The following is a 10,275-nucleotide window of genomic DNA, read 5'->3' as shown; positions in this document are numbered from 1 at the left end:
CCTCAGTGTCTCCTGACTCATTGATTGGGGGGTTTTTGTGTAGGGCCAAAATAGTCACGAAGACCAATCGCCCCTGGAACTCCACGTACACGTCCTGGGTGCTCGGGCCTTCCAATGGCCGTTGTCAGAATGTCGTCCCTACCTTGGCCAGCAAATGTGCCCTGAGTCTGCTGCTCAACCAACTCATCCTGCACATAAAAAAACCAAGTTACTTAGAAGACATGCTGTGATAGATACACAATCAAATAACTGCTTATAATTTGAACTTACAATTCTCTGTGAGATCAAGGCAGCTGAGGAAGATGTCATGTTCCCATCAGATTTAGTCCGAGCAGCCTTCCACAGCTCGTACCTAGCAGGTGCAGGTGCTAGGTCAGGCGACTCAAGTCCCAAGGCATCGGCTCTAGACTTTCTCAGTTTCTTCTCCAGTTTTGCATATCCACCTCGTGATAACAAGTGGGGTGTGTCGTTTAGCCTTTGTCTTTCTTGGGCGGCTAACCTTTTATCCTGTGAAACCATGTATATAAGTAAGTCTAAAATCATAAAAACTCAATGAAAGATGATCTTAAGAAACATACCTTCCATTCTTCAGACTCTCTAGATGCACGAAACTGCATCCAATCCTCCTCTGTGAAGGTATAATGCTGAGATGGATTTTCATGTTGTCTATCTCCAAAGACATATAGTCGTGTCAGCCTTGTCTTGAAATCCCTAAATCTTATCGCTATATGCGATAACACTTTCCTTCTGATTTGCAATGTGTTTGGAATATCAAAATGTTGCTGTTTAAAACAAAAAACTTGTTACCAAGAGAAAAGTTAACAGATAAGTATATCACAAATTGCATGAAGTCTAAACATACCTGAACATCTTGCCATAAGAGGTTCTTGTCGACCTCTGGGACGTCATCCCAACATGCATGAAGGATAGAGACATGACTTTTTGCTAACTTGCCCAGATAACTCCTAAACCTATCAGCATTTGGCCCTGATGGATGACCTGATCTGGGGTCAATGTCAACATGCCTCCTCTGACCATCCACGCGTCCGGATGTCACATCTGCCACTCGGGTGACGCCTCGTCCACGTCTGCTCTTTCCCGATCCTGAGTCTGAGGCCGACATACCTGAAAAATTAGACAACGTTAGTAATAATTCAATTATGATGAACATACATATAAAGTCAATAAAAGTGAAAATATTAACCTATTAATTAATTGTTTTTTCCCAAATGCCTTCGTTGTGATCACTACGAATTGCTTGCATTACATCGGCAACGTCATCAACTGGGTCTTCAGTGGGTCTACATGCAACAGATGTTGTCTCAAGTATATCAAGAGAATCGTCATCATCATGTCCATGCATGTTTCTACCTTCTAAAACCACTGACCATTTGTTATTCGATGGATCACTTACGTAGAATATTTGTCTTGCTTGACTAGCCATGATAAATGGTTCATCAGTGTAATTCATCTTGTTCAAGTCTACCAATGTGAAACCAAGGTCATCCATCACGACACCAGAATTTATATCAACCCATTTACACTTGAAAACTGGTACTCTAAAAGTAACGTAATCAACTTCCCATATTTCTTGTATTATTCCAAAATAACTGATGGAGCTGTGATTGGATTTTTGTCTTTAGAACTAGCAAAGTGCACAGACTCAGCTTGTAGTGTGACGCCACTATTTTGAACTCTGCTTTTGTCATCTTCTACCTTTGTCTGAAAAGAAATATTGTTTATATAGTACCCACCATATGTAATGACCTCTGTGTTCGGTCCACGAGATAACCTCAATAAAGTTTCAGAAACATGTGGAGTCGCATACACCTTTTTCTTAAACCATCCCAAGAAGGTTTTCACATGTTCATTAAGATGCCATTTTTCACTCATTTTTGGGTTTGCTGCCTTTATTTCATTAACGTGGTCAGAAATGTAAGGAATCACATCAACAGTGTTGTTTAAGACGTACAAATGAGCTTGGTCAATTTCTTTTCTGCTAACACTTTGAATTGTCACACCTCGAACACCCTTACCTTCACATTTTCCTTCGTTTTTGCTCTTGGGAAGACCGACGGGTTCACAAGATGGCATATAACTTGAACAAAATTCAATGGCTTCTTCTGCAACGTATCGCTCTATGATTGAAGCTTCTGGTCTATACTGATTCTTGACATATCCCTTTAAGATCTTCATGTATCTTTCAACTGGGTACATCCACCTTAAGAAGACCGGCCCACATATTCGAATTTCTCTGACTAGATGAACAATCAAATGTACCATGATGTCAAAAAAGGAAGGTGGAAAATACATCTCCAATTGACATAGTAGTCTTATTCCCTCATTTTCCAATTCATCTAAACCTCGAGGGTCAACAACTTTCTTGCAAATGGCATTAAAGAAAAAACTCAGACGTGTCAGAATACCCCTAACAGAAGGAGGTAATATGCCTCGAATAAGAACCGGTAACAATTGTTGCATCAATACATGACAATCGTGAGACTTTAAACCAACTAGCTTTAAGTCTTGCATAGACACAAGGTTACTAATATTTGAAGAATAACCTTGCGGAACCTTCACACTTCTTAAACAGTTACAAAAACTTTGTTTTTCTTTTTTGGAAAGTGTGTGACAGGCTGGGGGCAGATAGGTGCGTCTTCCTATTATCTGTGGATGTAACTCAGATCGGATTCCCATGTCAGCCAAATCTTGTCTTGCCTTTATTCCGTCTTTGCTCTTCCCTTTGACGTTTAATAAAGTTCCGATGACACTGTCACAAACATTTTTTTCAACGTGCATCACATCAATACAATGTCTAACATCAAGTTCACACCAATATGGAAGCTTAAAAAATATCGATCGTTTCTTCCAAATGTTCTTTGCAGAGGTACTTTTATGATGTTTTCCAAACACAATGTCAATGTTTTTGACTTCGTTGTACACCTCTTGACCATTCCGGGGTCTGCACACAACCTCATCCTCAGCACTTCCATTAAATGCTTTTTTCAATCTACGATAAGGATGATTACGAGGAAGAAATTTTCGATGTCTTGTATATACTGTCTTCTGACCATGCTTCAACTGAAGGTAACTAGTGTTTTCTTCACATATGGGACATGCAAAATGACCTTTAACACTATAACCGCTCAAGTTTCCATATGCTGGGAAATCATTTATAGTGCAAAACAACATTGCACGCAAACGGAAACTGAACATGTGAATCAAACACGTCGATGCCTTCTTCCCACAACATTTCAAATCATCAATTAAAGGTGCTAAGTAAACATCAATGTCATTTCCAGGTTGTCTAGGACCCGATATCATCATGGTCAACATCACATATTTTCTCTTCATGCACAACGAAGGAGAAAGATTGTAAATCATCAACATAACTGGCCACGAACTGTGTTTGCTACTTAAGTTTCCATAAGGATTCATACCATCAGTTGCAAGTGCAAGCCTTAAGTTTCTTGGATCTGCACCAAATTCAGGGAATTTGTCATCAATATTTTTCCATTGTGGAGAATCAGCAGGGTGTCGAAGAAGATTATCGCACTTTCTTTCGTCAGAGTGCCATTTAAGGTTCTTTGCATCTTCTTTAACAGAGAACATACGTTTGAACCTAGGTATTATAGGCAAATACCACATCACCTTAGCAGGTGCACCATCATTACCTTCATTACCAGTGACTCTGTCAGATTTCTTTTTAAAACGGGATAAACCACATGTTGGACAATAGTTTAACGAAGCAAACTCCTTTGTGTACAAAACACAATCATTAGGACAAGCATGTATCTTTTGATATTCAAGACCCATTGGACATAAAATTTTTTTGGCCTCGTAATTACGAATAGGTAGAGTATTATTTTCTGGAAGCATCTCCTTCAACAACTCCAACAACTCGGTGAAACTTTTATCGGTCCATCCATTCCTTGCTTTTAAACTAAACAACTTTAAAGTTGAAGACAAGCGTGTAAAGTTTGAGCATCCTGGGAACAACGGTTGCTCTGAATCATTAATAAGAGTATCATACAAATTAGCCCTTCCAAAATTATCTTCACCGACATCACGTATCATGTCCTCTAAATGGTCACTCATCCATTCTTCCACATAATTTGTTCCTCGTGACGTGGTAGGCTGCTCAAGTACTTCTCCATGCCAAGTCCAAACGGTATAAGTCCTCATTATGCCGTACATGAATAGATGGTCACGCACATTGCCTAAGTCTTGGCGTATTTGATTAAGACAACGCACACAAGGACAAAAATATGTCCCGTTGACAGACTTAGCATTTTGTTGAACGTATTGCAAGAACTGCGAAACACCCTTGTCATATTCTTCACTCATGCGACGTTCGTTCATCCATCTTCGATCCATACTATGTTCGTAAAATCATTAGTTCAAGTGTTTTAACTCTCACAAGGTTAGGCCCTACCCATTCAAAAAAATTAATTTTCATAATTTGCTCAGCCACATGCATTGAAGTGTACGTCATAAAATTGATACAATTTCGGCAGCATTTCGCATTGGTCTCCAAAATACACGAAATGAGAGTAGTCAACGATGACCACAATCAAATATGCATCCGGAGAACAACACAAGTACTGAACCGAAATTTCATCAATCTTATCCTTAAACTCCAATTGACATGGTATTGCAAATTATGAAAATTAATTTTTCAAACTGTCCAATCGGACAATTCAAAATTTAACACAAACGATTAAAAGATTAATCGTTTGTCTTAAATTTCAAACGGGAACTAAGTGTCACTCAATGTATGGCAATAACTAATACACATTTTACACAATAACACATACATGCATACACAAAATTTAACAGTCAAAAACGTCTATACACTAATACACATTTCGCATTAATCGTTTAACACAATAACATAAGTCAAAAACGTCCATACACAAAATCCACATACATGCATACACAAAATTTTCAACCAACAAGCTAACCTGAAAAGTTGATTCCAAATGAGAAGGAGGGAAGTGGAGGACTAAACGGCCTAACTCGCAGTCCAAAAAGAGGTCAAGGAAGTCGTCCAAGAACACGCAAGAGTCTGCAAAAAACGGACCCAAAACAATTTTTAATCGGTTCAAATCAAAGACATTTCATCACATAGCAATGTAATCCGATTAAATGTAATTTTAAACGGTCCAAAAGTGAGAAAACGCACCTGCAAATCAATGGCGCAGCAGCGTTCTGCGGAGGAAGACGATGAACAGTGGTTGCGCGTTTGCGGAGCAAGGTAACTGGTCACGTTTCGCGGGAGCAAAGGTTTTATAATCTTAGACGTCCGACACTCTGGGGGACGGACGTTTATAATAGTATAGACGTCCGTTTCGTCACTAATATGACGTCTTTGACGATTTAAAAATCATATTCGCGGGTGCTTTAAACGTCTGTCCTGGGTCACGGACGTCTATTGTACTGAACAACTGAACGTTTCAACTCCCAATTGCAGCCCATAAACGTCCGTCCTACGAGGGCACGGACGTCTATAATATTATAGACGTCCGTGCCCCCAGACTGGACGTGTAAACCCTAAACCTAAACCTGCAGAGAATTAAATACCCAACCACCCCTGTCAGTACATAAACGTCCGTCCTGGGAGGGCACGGACGTCTATAATATTATAGACGTCCGTGCCCTCCAGACTGGACGTGTAAGGACTGAAGACAATTAAATACCCAACAACCTGTCAGTACTTTAAACGTCCGTGATGCGGGGACGGACGTCTATAATGGCTGCCATGGTATTTGAAACGTTCAGCTTATAAACGTTCAGTTGTCAGCATATTAAATTCATATCATTATAAACGTCCGTCTCAACCTGGGACGGACGTTAAAAAAGCTACACACAGACGTCCGTCTCGGCCAGGAACGGACGTTCACAAGTGCACATGATTTTCACTGTTGAGCTTTTAAACGTCCGTCACCTAGGACGGACGTTCATAACACTATAAACGTCCGTCTCGGCCAGGGACGGACGTTCAAAAAGCATGTCTGTCAGTCCTCTGAACGTCCGTTCTGAGGACGGACGTTCGCGCACTCACAGGACGGACGTTCTTTGTTAATGAACATACTCGCCAAGCGCACGGACGTCCGCTCACCCAGGACGGACGTTCAGAGATTGACTCTGTCAGTCGTCTGAACGTCCGTTCTGAGGACGGACGTTCGCGAACTCACTGGACGGACGTTCTTTGTTAATGAACATGCTCGCCACGCGCACGGACGTCCGCTCACCTCAGGACGGACGTTCAGAGATTGAAAACGTACGCCTATAAAACGTCCGTCCGCATGTGACGGACGTCTATAATACTATAAACGTCCAGCTCGACCCAGGACGGACGTTCAAGGATTGACAACGGCAGCCTTTAAAACGTCCGTCCGCGTGTGACGGACGTCTATAATGTTTAAAACGTCCGTCTCGACCACGGACGGACGTCTAGAGGTCCACTTATTTACTATTATGCCACCGGTCACATATATACGTTGGGGATTCGTGGGACGGACGTCTATTGGGTGACGTGAAAAGCCGTTTCTGCACTAGTGCGTCCACTTCGTCCGCTTCGTCCACTTCGTCCACTTTGTCCACTTCGTCCACTTCGTCCACTTCGTCCACTTCGTCTTCGTCCACTTCGTCCACTTCGTCCACTTCGTCCACTTCGTCCACTTCGTCCACTTCGTCCACTTCGTCCACTTCGTCTACTTCGTCCCACTTCGACCACTTCTTCAACTTCCTCCACTTCCTCCACTTCCTCCACTTCCTCCACTTCCTCCACTTCGTCCACTTCGTCAAGTTCATCCACTTCGTCAACGTCGTCCACTTCCTCCACTTCCTGCACTTCCTCCACTTCGTCCAGTTCGTCAACTTCGTCCACTTCGTAAACTTCGTCAACTTCGTCAACTTGGTCAACTTCGTCCACTTCCTGCACTTCCTCAACTTATTCAACTTCCTCCTCATTGTCAACTTCGTCCACTTCATCTACTTCGTTCACTTCGTCCACTTCGTTTACTTGGTCCACTTCGACCACTTCGTCAACTTCCTCCACTTCCTCCACTTCCTCCACTTCGTCCACTTCGTCGACTTCGTCCACTTCGTCAACTTCGTCCACTTCCTCCACTTGCTGAACTTCGTCCACTTCCTCCACTTCATCTACTTCGTCCACTTCCTCCACTTCCTCAACTCCCTCCACGTCTACCAATTCCTCCACTTCCTCCACTTCCTTAACTTCTTCCACTTCATCAACTTCCTCGACTTCGTCCACTTCGTCCACTTCCTCCACTTCCTCCACTTCGTCCACTTCGTTCACTTCCTCCACTTCGTCCACTTCGTCCACTTCGTCAACTTCCGCCACTTCCTCCACTTCCTCCACTTAGTCCAGTTCGTCCACTTTGTCCACTTCTTCCACTTCCTGAACTTCGTCCACTTCCTCCACTTCCTCACTTCGTCCACTTCCTCCACTTCGTCCACTTCGTCCACTTCGTCCACTTCCTCCACTTCCTCCACTTCGTCCACTTCCTCAACTTCGTCCACTTCTTCCACTTCCTCCACTTCGTCCACGTCTTCCACTTCATCAACTTCGTCCACTTCCTCCACTTCGTCAACTTCCTCCACTTCCTCAACTTCGTCCACTTCGTCCACTTCGTCAACTTTGTCAACTTCGTCCACTTCGTCAGCTTCGTCCACTTCGTCAACTTCGTCCACTTCCTCCACTTCCTCCACTTGCTGAACTTCGTCCACTTCCTCCACTTCGTCTACTTCGTCCACTTCATCCACTTCGTCCACTTCGTTCACTTCGTCCACTTTGTCAACGTCGTCCACTTCGTCCACTTTGTCCACTTCGTCCACTTTCTCCATTTTCCCCACTTCTTCCACTTCGTCAACTTTGTCCACTTCGTCAACGTTGAACACTTCCTACACTTCGTCCACTTCGTCCACTTCATCCACTTTGTCAACGTCGTCCACTTCGTCCACTTCGTCAACTTCCTCGACGTCGTCTACTTCCTCCACTTCGTCCACTTCCTCCACTTTGTCCACTTCATCCACTTTCTTCATTTTCCCCACTTTGTCCACTTCGTCCACTTCGTCCACTTCGTCAACTTCTTCCACTTCGTCAACTTCCTCCACTTCCTCCACTTCCTCCACTTCGTCCACTTCGTCCACTTCGTCCACTTCGTGAAGTTCGTCCACTTCCTCAACTTCCTCCACTCCACTTCGTCCACTTCCTCCATTTCCTGCACTTTGTCCACTTGGTCCACCTCGTCCACTTCGTCCACTTCGTCCACTTCCTCCACTTTTTCCACTTCTTCCACTTCCTCCACTTCCTCCACTTCCTCCACTTCCTCCACTTCGTCCACTTCGTCCACTTCGTCCACTTCGTCCACTTCGTCACCTTCCTCCACTTCCTCCACTTAGTCCAGTTCGTCCACTTTGTCCACTTCGTCCACTTCTTCCACTTCCTGAACTTCGTCTAATTCGTCCACTTCGTCCACTTCTTCCACTTCGTCCACTTCGTCAACTTCGTCCACTTCCTCCGCTTCCTTCTTCGTCCACTTCGTCCACTTCCTCCACTTCCTCCAGTTCGTTCACTTCCTCCACTTTGTCCACTTCCACAACTTCGTCCACTTCCTCGACTTCCTCCACTTCCTCCACTTTGTCCGCGTCTTCCACTTCGTCAACTTCGTCCACTTCCTGCACTTCGTCCACTTCCTCCACTTCCTTCACTTCCTCCACTTCCTCCACTTCGTCAACTTGCTCCACTTCCTCAACTTCGTCCACTTCCTCCACTTCGTCCACTTCGTCCACTTCGTCCACTTCGTCCACTTCGTCAACTTCGTCCACTTCGTCAACTTCTTCCACTTCGTCAGCTTCCTCCACTTCCTCCACTTCCTCCACTTCGTAAACTTCGTCTACTTCGCCCACTTCGTCAACTTCGTCAAGTTCGTCCACTTCGTCAACTTCCTCCACTTCGTCCACTTCCTCCACTTCGACCACTTCGTCCACTTCGTCTTTTTCGTCCACTTCCTCCACTTCGTCCACTTCCTCCACTTCCTCCACTTCCTCCACTTTGTCCACTTCCTCCACTTCTTCCACTTCCTCCACTTCCTCCACTTCCTCCACTTCGTCCACTTCGTCAACTTCCTCCACTTACTCCACTTAGTCCAGTTCGCCCACTTCGTCCACTTCGTGCACTTCGTCCACTTCGTCAACTTCGTCCACTTCCTCCGCTTCCTCACTTCGTCCACTTCCTCCACTTCGTCCACTTCTTCCACATCGTCCACTTCGTCCACTTCGTGCACTACGTCCACTTCCTCCACTTCCTCCACTACCTCCACTTCGTCCACTTCGTCCACTTCGTTCACTTCCTCCACTTCGTCCACTTCGTCCACTTCGTCCACTACGTCCACTTCGTCAATTTTCGCCACTTCCTCCACTTCCTCCACTTCCTGAACTTCGTCCAATTCGTCCACTTCCTCCACTTCGTCCACTTCGTCCACTTCCTCCACTTCGTCCACTTCCTCAACTTCGTCCACTTCCTCCACTTCCTCCACTTCTTCCACTTCCTCCACTTCGTCCATGTCTTCCACTTCATCAACTTCGTCCACTTCCTCCACTTCCTCCACTGCCTCCACTTCCTTTACTTCCTCCACTTCGTCAACTTCCTCCACTTCCTCCACTTCGTCAACTTGCTCCACTTCCTCAATTTCGTCTACTTCGTCCACTTCCTCCAGTTCCTCCAATTCGTCCACTTCCTCCACTCCGTCCACTTCGTCCGCTTCGTCCACTTCGTCCACTTCGTCCACTTCGTCAACTTCGTCCACTTCGTCAACTTCTTCCACTTCGTCAGCTTCCTCCACTTCCTCCACTTCCTCCACTTCGTCAACTTCGTCTACTTCGCCCACTTCGTCAACTTCGTCAACTTCGTCACGTTCGTCCACTTCGTCAACTTCCTCCACTTCCTCCACTTCCTCCACTTCGACCACTTCGTCCACTTCGTCCTTTTCGTCCACTTCCTCCACTTCCTCCACTTTGTCCACTTTGTCCACTTCCTCCACTTCTTCCACTTCCTCCACTTCCTCCACTTCCTCCACTTCCTCCACTTCGTCAACTTCCTCACTTACTCCACTTAGTCCAGTTCGCCCACTTCGTCCACTTCGTCCACTTCTTCCACTTCCTGAACTTCGTCCACTTCGTCAACTTCGTCCACTTCCTCCACTTCCTCACTTCCTCCACATCCTCCACTTCGTCCACTTCGTCCAC

The 10,275-nt window shown here is 44.9% G+C and overlaps 1 pseudogene; it reads right to left on the bottom strand.

The window, feature by feature from the left end:
• Positions 1 to 1,716: 1,716 nt before the first annotated feature.
• Positions 1,717 to 4,377, bottom strand: LOC148190554 (uncharacterized; annotated as a pseudogene).
• Positions 4,378 to 10,275: the final 5,898 nt, after the last annotated feature.

Source organism: Vigna umbellata, unplaced genomic scaffold (assembly GCF_029865625.1).
Source record: "Vigna umbellata cultivar VRB3 unplaced genomic scaffold, Vumbellata_1.0 scaffold_769, whole genome shotgun sequence".
In the NCBI taxonomy this organism is placed as follows: domain Eukaryota; kingdom Viridiplantae; phylum Streptophyta; class Magnoliopsida; order Fabales; family Fabaceae; genus Vigna; species Vigna umbellata.
This window is presented reverse-complemented; position numbering and strand designations above follow the sequence as displayed.